At 37.5% G+C, this 10,936-nt stretch overlaps 1 long non-coding RNA gene across 1 annotated transcript in view; it reads right to left on the bottom strand.

The window, feature by feature from the left end:
- LOC137210439 (uncharacterized) overlaps nt 1-10,069 on the bottom strand; it is a 98,066-nt gene extending 87,997 nt beyond the window's left edge. Inside the window, exon 1 of the long non-coding RNA XR_010936522.1 lies at nt 9,975-10,069. This is a non-coding gene — a long non-coding RNA (uncharacterized lncRNA). The remainder of the gene's footprint in view (nt 1-9,974) is intronic.
- Nucleotides 10,070-10,936: the final 867 nt, after the last annotated feature.

Genomic DNA, 10,936 nt, shown 5'->3' on the forward strand with positions numbered 1-10,936 from the left:
AAGGAAAAAAATGCATACTCGAGGCCATACAGCTCTGGTGAGACCAGAATCAAACCCATATCTAGCTGACTCAAGACCTTGATCTTGCCACAGGAGAGAGAACTGAGCAGGTTACCACTTATCCAGAGGAATAAAGTAATGCTTTCTTTTTCTTAAAAAATCCTAATTTTTAAACTCTTCCTCAAAAGATACATTCCAACGCTTAAAATTTCCAAATGACCAAGAAATCAAGCATGAATCAAAATGGTCTTCTTTCAATGCTAACTGAAAATTAACAATAAATTGCCTGTGTTCTAAGCTCAGTAAATCCTTTCATGACGTTTCTATTCTTTCAGTCTGTCATGTAGAAAGTAATATTGGTCAGGCATCAGTGGACCACTGCATTGATCCTGGTAGGGTCATTTGTCTCGTCACTCTGTATAGCTACCTCATCACCAACAGTGCCTTTTTCAACTAGCAAATAAAGACAGAGTCCACCTTAGTTTATAAAGAAACATTGTAATGTAATGGAATTTTATTTGTGACTTCCCACAGCAGAAGTATTATATCATCTTAAATGCTCATAGGTAATGCGCTTTAGTTATTTAATCAACCCAGAATTTAATTACAAACCATTGACTTCAGTAGATTTTCATTCCACTTTCCATTCCTCTAAGAATAAGGAAAAAGAAGACATTTACAAAAATTGTCATGCATGAATGTTATCTCAGAGACATGTGGGTTCTTAAAAATAACTCCAGAACTTTGTATGGGCAATATTCAGACCACAAGGAAAATCTACCTTTTTCTGGTTGGCCTTTTAAAATGACATAATCGTTAGCTTAAGGTAACAGATGGCCAACTGTATCCAATGTTAAGCTGACCTTGAGTATCAAGGTCACCAGCACTCAGAATTTTTCTTTAAATTCTTATTTCTGTTTGGCTTCCATGTGAGTGTGAACAATATAAATATTCCCGGTTTTATGCTTGTGTTATTGTATGTTGTATTGTATATTATATTGTATTGTATTTGTTCCCATTAAACTTGACCCTATATCTCTTACCAAGGGGAAAACAAAGTTCTTCTCATTATTTTGATGAGACTGTTATGACCTATTTCATCAGCTTGGAGTACAAATGTGTCACGGTACTAGTCAGCTCAGCTGCCATAACAAAATATCATTGACTAGGTGGCTTAAGTAACAGAAATTTATTTTCTCACAATTCTGAAGACTAGAAGGCCAAGATCAAGATTCTAGTCAATTTGCTTCTTGGTGAGAGCTCCTTTCTGACTTGCAGATGGCCACTTTTTCCCTATGTTCTCACATGGTGGACAGAGAGAAAGAGGTCCCTCTGGTGTCTCTTCTTATAAGTACACTGATCCTATTAGATGAGGACCCAACCGTCATGACCTCATTTAACCTTCATTACCTCCAAAAAGCTCCATCTCCAAATATAGTCACACTGGAAGTCAGGGCTACAACATATGACTGTTGAGGACACACAAACATTCAGTCCATAATAGTCACCTTAATTTTAGTTTTCAATTAATTAATCCAGTCTCCACATAGTCAAACAAACAGGAAGCTAAGAATCTTTTTGAGGCTACATTCTTTCCCTAAATTATTTAAGAATACTTTTTCTTTAATGATTGCAAAAGAGTCCATTCTGCTTTCAAACACTAAGCATAGAAAATGTAAAAGTCAGATTAGTTTGCCAGTGGAGCCCAGCTTTCTCCCTATATTGCTTCTGCCTCCATAATGATGAAATTAACACTGGTCCTGCAAAGTCCTATGCTTCAGTGAGTCCCTAACTCCTCCCAGTTTTGAACAGGTCATAGTAGTGCCCATGATCTGGGTCCCAAGATGACAATTCAACCACTAGAACATCAAACTGAACACAGCCCTTACCATCACCACCTAAGTCTAGGTATTGAAACTGGGTTACCAATCCAGACTTCTCCTCCACTCCTGAATTTTTTTCCAGGGCCTTGATTTCCTTTCCAGCCATAAAACATTAGTAAGACCATATCTCTCCCTCAGAGCAGCGCTTGGACTTTGAAAGAAAGGGTCCCTATGCATGTTTATTTACCTCTTCCCTAGCAACCACAGCTGCATATCCAGGGCTGTTATTCAGAGGAACATCCTTTCTCAAGTTCACAAACATCCTGTAATATCATTCCCCTAGGACTATGGGTGCCTAAGACCCTTATATTTGCAAAACTGGAAAAATCCATTAGAATGATTCTTCTGGAGGAAAAATTATATGTATATATATATATATACAAGGAAGTGGCCAGAAAAGGCACATTTAAAAAAAATTTTAATAGATCTTTATTGGAGTATAATTTCTCATTTTTATTCTTCATTCACCATCTTTATTTATACCATCAGCTACCAATCCACCGAACATTCAAGAGTATCTTCCTTAGGACCCGACCAACTTAGAAAGTGAGAGAGTTGGGAATTATAAATATTTTAAATTGTCTTCAATCAATTGATATTTTCTATAATTTTTAAGGAAATAGAAATCATAGGAGAATCTGGGCAGCAACACATAAAAAAATGTGACAAATAGAAAGGAGACACAGAGTTAGTGAAACCTGGACAAGAGGATAATGACACTGGGATTATGGCCATGGAAATGTTTTCAGATGATGTGAGGGCTTGGATATATGGGTAGGCTTCTTGAGAGCACATGGCAGAGACACTTCATATAAACCATCGTGCATGGCTGTGTATATGCAGGGATACAAAGGAGTCACAGAGGTACTGAATAAGCAACAGATCAAGAAAGGATTTGCCTAGGATGGGAACATGGATGGGCCTTTTGTTAGGAAGATACCAAAATTAGAATTAAATCTGTGTCCTGGTTCCCATAGAGGAAGCTCCAATTTTCAGAACAGGGTGTAGGTTCTAAATAAGGATGTTGGAAGTGTGGATTCTTGAATATACTCACTCACAAGATAGCAGTTAAGATCATGTCTTACGTTTTTTGCAATACTCAGAAAGCTTAAGGATACTCAGCGATAGGCCTCAGTAGTATTACTTTGCATTTACTCAAACATTCTCATCTGTTTATACCTTAGCTAAGGAGACTTTTTAAAATATTTTGAAGAAACTAGTCTCACATGGTTGGTGATAACAGTAAGGCTGAGTCCTCCAGATTCCCATTCAGAGAAGCCCTTTCTATCCTGATAGGATAAAAAAGTAGGCAGGTAGGGCTGTGAAAGACAGCTGTCAGCCTCTTCAGAGATTGCTTTAGCTCAAAAGAGCTGCTTCACCCAAGATTATATGCTTCCTAGAGTAACTCTCTTCTAATGATTGACAGAGGCAGGGATGTAAGGGTCCAACTATTCTGACCCCAAAGGGACATCTCTGATGAGCTATTTTAGCTTCTGAGCTTCCTCTGGGGTTGGTCAAGGATGTCATCCAAGCTGCCTCAGAGTGTGACTTCTTCCCCAGCCCATTCCTGGTTCCCCGCCACACACACAATGAGGCAGATTATGGCAGATGTGGTAATATCCTCCCAAAATCCATTATACACTTGGTACTTGATAATAGAATTCCAAAATTTAGATAGGAATATTGCAGCTCAGATAAAAGAATTTATTTCCCAAAAGAATTATTTCCTTGCAAGTTAATATAGCTAAGGAACTATGTTTGGGCCAAGAAAATATAGGAAAAATTTTTTTAAAGGAGAAAATGTACCTTTTTCACCCTTCCTTCTTGATACTGGTTGTAATAAAGACATGATGGCTGGAGACTGAGCAACTCTTCAGGACCATGAGGCAGCCTGGTAAATATAGTAGAGGGGCAAAATAGAACCCTGGGTACTTGATACTTGTGAAGCCATGACACCAGCCCAGACTATCTACTACTAGATTCTTTTTACATGAAAAGAAATAAATTTCTATTATCTAAGCAAATTTTGAGGAGTTTTTTTTTAATTTTAGTTTTTGTTAGCTTTTTTTTTTTTAAACTTATAGCTGGATCTAAACTAATATACAAGAGATTTGGGGGGTAGGGGTGGGGGAAAAATCAGCAAAGAGTAGAAGCAAAGGCAATTTCCAAGATGAAAGTAAACAACAATTCCAGGAAAAAACAAAAACAAAAACATGTTTATCTGGCTTAGAGAGCAAACTGCTCAGGTCAAAGCATGAAAGCTGGTTTCTAGGAAAAATATCTGAAACTAATAACTCATCTGACATGTTTGACTGTCAAGAAAATTGTACTGAGAGGCATTTTAAAGAGTTATGGGAGAGTGTAGGAGACTTAGATCTTCAAAGAAATGAAAGACAACAAATAAGCAAAGTTTTAGGGCTTTAGTAACTACAGCGGAAATAAATTGTGTAAGAAATCAAAAGCATCATAGCATTCTACTTGGTTCAGCATGAACAATATTTATGTAGTCACAATAGTGAAAACATTGGATATTCTTTTAATTAAAAATTGAAATATGCTGAGATGATGTGAAGGGTAAGACAGAAGAGGAATTTTGAGTTAAATCCTCAAATACCATAATAGAACATTTTTGTTGATGAAGAAGTATATGCATATATTTTTAAATTATGAAGATAAATATCTAGAAAACAAGCTAAATAAGTTGAAAGCAGTTGTCCCTATGGACTAGGACAAGGGGATCAAGTGAACGTCATATTTATCACTATTTACATTTAAGTTTTTGCAAATATTTCTCAATAAAAATAAAATATTTTCAAAAAATCAGGAACAAAACTGAAAAGAGGTTAGAGGAAGGCCCAAAGAAATGTGAGAAACAGATAGCAAGAAAGACTGAAGTAAGTTGAAAACCTGGGAGTGCTTCAAACATCGTTGCAATGTCATTTCTTACCACATGATATGAATAAAATCTGAGCTATGACAATTATAATTACTGCCAATACACTAAAATTTCCTCAGAGAACATTAACTTTCTGCCAATTCACATAAGCTAAATGCCCTTAACTTTCATTCTCAGAATGAATTTTCTTGCCAGGAGGAAAGATCCACGCTACATTCATTTCTAGAATTTGCCATATTGTGAGCTACCTCAAAAGACATTTAAGATCCAGGATTGCCAACAGGAGGTTTTTTCAGTATCTAGTAATTACCACAAACTTCACATGAAACTGCTATATAATAAAAAAGGAAAAACCTCAGCTATTCTTAAGACCATTTGAAGACTTTGTGGGGTTCATTAGGTTCCCCTTTTGAAACTTAACGTTTTCTTTCTTTCCAACCATATGTGACCTCTTTTAAAATATTTAACCCTGGTGGTGCAGTGGTTGAGAGTCTGCCTGCCAATGCAGGGGACACGGGTTCGTGCCCCGGTCCAGGAGGATCCCGCATGCTGCGGAGCAACTAAGCCCGTGAGCCATGGCCACTGAGCCTGCGTGTCGCAACGCGAGAGGCCACAACAGTGAGAGGCCCGCGTACCGCAAAAAAAAAAAAAAAAAAAAAAATATATATATATATATATATATATATATATTTAACCCTAAATTATGCCTTAATGAATATCTTCAGGAATCCCTGTTTTGTGTTACTTATATACTCTCTGCTTACAGAAGAAATAGCATTTTTATTCAGTTTTGTCTAAAATATTACCTAGTTTTTTGTTCAGTGGGTTTTTCCTGTCTTTCCCCCCTTATGTATCCATCACACATACCTCAGCTATAACTGTTAGTACAAGGCTTACAAATGTTTAAAGATGAGATGTGTACTTTAGTGGGGCTAACCAAAAGTTTATCCAAGTTTGCTTTCTAAATCAATAAACTCTGCCAAATACTCAACTATTTCAAATTTTTTAAAATGATGTGTATGTGACTAATATTCTCCTGTATTCAGCTATTTTCCTTCACTAATTAAAACCATTTAGATTCAATTTCTTCAAAAAATTTAAGAGAAAGTTCTTTTACATTATTATTTTTTTTTTTTTTGCGGCACGCGGGCCTCTCACTGTTGTGGCCTCTCGCGTTGCGACGCGCAGGCTCAGCGGCCATGGCTCACGGGCCCAGCCGCTCCGCGGCATGCGGGATACAGGATCCTCCCGGACCGGGGCACGAACCCGTGTCCCCTGCATCCGCAGGCGGACTCCCAACCACTGCGCCACCAGGGAAGTCCGAGGGAAAGTTTTTTAAACTTGCTTTTTGTATCAGAAAAATGTTATTAAACAGGCTGGACCTGACCTCCCAACTGCTTTAAGTAGGTCTTGATTAGAGGTTCCATAAACAGAAGGATTTTGGCTAATTTTGCTGTGTAACAAGTTACTCTAAAACATTAGTAAATAAAAACAACTATTTTATTTTGTTCACAATTTTCTGGTCAAAAATTCAGGAAGAGCTCAGCTGCCCATTTCTTCCTGGGCGTCTCAAGCAGTTACAGTCAATTAATGGCTGGGCTGCATTTATATGAAGGCTCAATGAGGCAGATTGTCCCAGATAGCTCATTCACAGGGAAGACAGTTGATGGAAGCTGTTTGCTGGGAAGTCAGCTGGGATGTCCACTGAGCACTTCCACACAGCCTTTCCGTACATTGGTCTCAGAGTAGTCAGACCACCAACATGGAGGCTCAGGACTGCGAGTGTTCCAGGAAACAAGATGGAAGCTGCATAGCCATTTTCGGCCTTGCTTAGAAAGTCACTCGAAGTCCCTCCTTCTGCATTCTAGCAGTCAGTAATGAGAAACAGCCCCACTGAGATCCAAGGAGAGAGGAAATAGATCCCACCTCTTGGTCAAATCAAACGACTTGTGACTATTTGTCTTAAACAGCCACATGAAGTATAAATGTTGAGGTCAAGTTGTTACAGCCCAAGTTCATATTGTTATTTTTGTGGTATTTTTGAGACTTCATAGTAAATAGTTATTTTGGGTCCCTGTGCTTTTAAAGAGTTTACTAAAGTTAGCCCCATCCTGTTGCATATTTGAAGTCATTTTCTACCCCTGAGTGTTTCTTTCTCTTTGACAAATCTTCCACATTTAGCTTTTAACAAACATGATGTTTTTGCCAAGTAGATGTTATTACAATGGAGAGTTTCTAACCACCTCCTACCACATTATTAAAATACTTTTCCACTTGTTGATTGTCATGTTCCTCTCTTCCATATTTCCTTACTTTCATTCCTTCCTTCTCTCTGTCCCCACACGCTCTTCCTTCCTTTCTTATCCAATATACTTTGACTTTTTGGTTCCACACTCTGCTAGGCACTGGAGATATTGAGATAAATAACAATATTCCCTCCTCTACAGGAGTTGCCTTTTGGTGGCGAAGATGGGAACTGAAACTGACAAACAGTGTGGTAAATATGATTGCAGAGATATGTGCAGAGGATTATGGGAGCACTGAGGCAAGACTGAAGTGCCTCAACACCTAACTTACTGAAGAGAGCGTGGCACAAATTCATATTCAAAGAGAGAGAGAACAGATTCAAGGTCTGAGATACATGACTATGACACCCACACATTTCTGGATCATGGGTTTTGAAATATAAATCATTTTATCTCCTAAAAATAAGATTCTTTTTAAAATAATATTATCTACATTTACACAAACATCTGAAAATATGCATTAATTTGAAATCAACTTCTCCCTCCTTCCAATAATCAAACTATCGAAAGTCAGCTTCTTTGGGGTAGCAGAGATAGCAGGAAAATCCCTTGAGATTGTCAGAACTGCTAACCCACTCCAGTGATTGGATTCTCACAGCTCAATTAAAAGAGAAATAGCAAGCACAGCTGGTCACGAAATTTAAAATATTTATGAGGATAAAAGGCCCTTAACGGTGTTTTTTACTATTAATTCATAGCTAGATGGAAGGGGAATACTTTGGAGTCTTTTACTTCATTATACTTTCTATGACAAAACATACCAACTATTTCCCTTTTGGTTTAGCTTGAGAATCAAATGAATGCTTGATTTTTCTGATAATTTTAAGGTAGTTTCTTCCTATTTTTCCCTCAGGAGAACTTGGATCTTCACTGTTGTTGAGAGAAGGCAGTGAAAAAAAATTTCCCAGTTTATGAAATATCATCAGCACATTCTACTCAGTAGAATGCCAGGTATCTAAAGTGATTCAGTTGAACAACTGGTTAAGTTGGGAGACGTTTAAAGCATCTCGTAAGTAGGTAAATGGGTTGCAAGATGTTTAATACACAGGAACAACTGCTTGCAGACTAAACCACTGGGACTTCTCGGCATTTTTAGGAAGAAGGAAAAGATTGGGAAATGTTCCTTCTACAGGCTAGCCTGTATTACATTGGGAAACACTTGCAAGTAGAGGTGTTAGTCATGTCCCTCTGTCTCTGAATTCCCAGCATCTAGCATAGTGCCTGACCAGAGTGTGTGCTCAATAAATTTCACTAAATGTGTGAAGCAATAAATGTGATGTACAGACTGCAACATAATAAAATATAATTACCAACTATTGCTAGGTAAAGGGTGGATAAATTAAGTTGCCTTGTATTTGAAATGTTGAATTTCATTTTACTTGGTATTATTCTAAGATAGCATCTATTTTTATCAATATCATCCTAATCATAAATCTTGAAGAAAGACATGCCATATTCTCATCTGACATGACTATAAGGAATATATAAGACTTTAATAAGTGCATAAAAATAGAAATGAGGACTCCAATGGGTTAAGAGAATTTGGTAATAAGGTACTTAGTCTGCCTGCACAGTGAGGGGGAGATAGAGTAATACAGTAATGATCCACTTAATTATTTCTAAAGTATTTTTGATAGATGCATGTCATAGCTTAGCAGATGTGACAGTGACATTGATTCTGCACAGTGACAGACTCTTTTATTACATATTTTACAGTTCATTACAGTGTTTTTTTCCCCAATATTTAGCCTTCATTTCTATTGCTACTTAAAGTTACTTTGTCTTGATTTTTAAAAGGGTGGGTTTTATCTTGCAGGCTGAGACATACATTATGTTCTAATTCCCATTTAGATCAAAGAAACATGTAATTCTTACCATGCAAGAGCTCTGGTTCCATCTCACAGAACTAACATTCCACATTGCTATTTGGTTCTCATTTTAGAAAAGCATCCATTTTAGTTAATTTTTGCAACAACCATTGCCAGATAACCGAATTCCCTTTTTCTAGGAGCACTAAAATCAAAATGTTAATAAGGACTAGGGAATCAGGCTTAGCCTGCTTATACATTTTGCAAAATAAGGATGCTGTTTGTAGAAGTGCCATGCTCCTGACATTTCACTATGAACTTATTCTTCAGTTCTTCTGTTGCTTATTTTCCTTTTCTTCTTCTTATTTGAAACCCACTATCCATTAAAAAAAATGATTGGATTGGATTGTTTCTTCTGGAATATTTCTTTCCTTTTGATTAGGGACTTTTATTTATTTATTTTTTTGTGTTGAGGTGTTTGTTTGGGTTTTTTTTAAACCAAAGGCCTTTATTTGTACCTGTTTGTTTTAGCTATCGTTGTAGCAAAATAGGAGAATTATATGAAATGATAGATTTCAGTTTTAAATGCTTCACTTATCAATTGATTTACACATTCGTTTACAAATATGAACTGAGCCCTATGAGTTGGGGGTCTACTCACTGCATTTTGTTTTCTTATTTACAGATATTGCTTCTATTTTATTCATACTGGAGAACCATGTTACAGCAGGCTTCAGATTATATAGGGTCCTTGACCAAACACTTATTTTAGACTTATGATGAGATAGACGCTATGCTCAAACTGGGGAGTTGGAAATAAACTAAACCTGGTATCTACTTCAAGGAGTCTAATGAGATAGAAAATGTATGAAAATATATCATATTTGGATGCTCAAAGATAAGAGAAAATTCAGCACAGTCTAACCTTAACTTTCATTCTGTTTCTTTGTGATTCTTTAGCCTCTTGCCTTCTCCTGTATGTCAGTTTATCCTCAGGCTAACTTACCTTGTGGTTCTAAACAGAAGCAGGGACTATGTACTTCCTCCATTCTCAACCATTGATCAAAATTATGCACTTTACCTTGATTGGAATATTTCTGCGTCAAGTGTGGCTAGGGGAGTCCCGTGTTTTGGGCTTGAGACGGGTTCCTTCCTTTTTCTTGACCAATTGCTGTAGCCTGAGGAATGTGATAAGGCTTATTAGTTTGCACCCTTGAGCAGAGGGTAGAGTAGTCAATATCCCCCAAACCACAGTTCTACTACACAAAAGCGAAAGATGGTTACTTAGAGGGAGATTCAAGTAGTGTTACAAAAGAGAATGGTGGGAAATTGGTATTGGCAACCAATGACTGGATCTGGACAGCATCAGTTTTCCACCCACTCCCACTTTATGTTCAGACTCAGCATTTTATTACTATGGTAGCTTGATTACAAAATTGTCCAAATTGTTCTACATGCTAAGCAATTTGACTTTGTAGGTCCTCGCATCAAGAGAAAGTCTGTTCTCCTATTTCTTGAATTTGGGCTAAGCTGGTGATTTCATTTAACAAAATAATGCCTTGGAAATGATCCTGTTTTGAGCTTGGCTCCCAAAAGGTTTTATGTGCCTCCACTCACTGTCGGAACCCTGCTGCCACCCTGTAAACTAGCCTGATCTAGTTGGCTGAAGACTGGGAGACCACATAGAATAGAGACAAGCAGTCATTCCAGCTCAGGCCATCCCAGACCAGTCAGTGACCCAGGATTTGACCACAGACCCGTAAGTGAGCCTAGTCAAGACCAGGAGGATCTGCTAGGGAGGTGAAAGCAAGGGCTTACACAGGGCCACAACTGTTTAGTTATGATTCTGAAATCCAATAAACTCTTAAAATCAAAAGCAGTTTTATTAATTTGCAGGAAATCCATTTGGCAGCAAAACCAAATGTGAACTTATTGAAAGGCTACTTACACTCTTTCTTTACCCAAACTAGTGTGAAAATCCACTTTTTGCTGAAAAATATATTAATGCGTTTGATCACAGTGTGCTGCCCCAGATCCTACTGG

The sequence above is a fragment of the Pseudorca crassidens genome, chromosome 17 (assembly GCF_039906515.1).
Source record: "Pseudorca crassidens isolate mPseCra1 chromosome 17, mPseCra1.hap1, whole genome shotgun sequence".
Classification (NCBI taxonomy): domain Eukaryota; kingdom Metazoa; phylum Chordata; class Mammalia; order Artiodactyla; family Delphinidae; genus Pseudorca; species Pseudorca crassidens.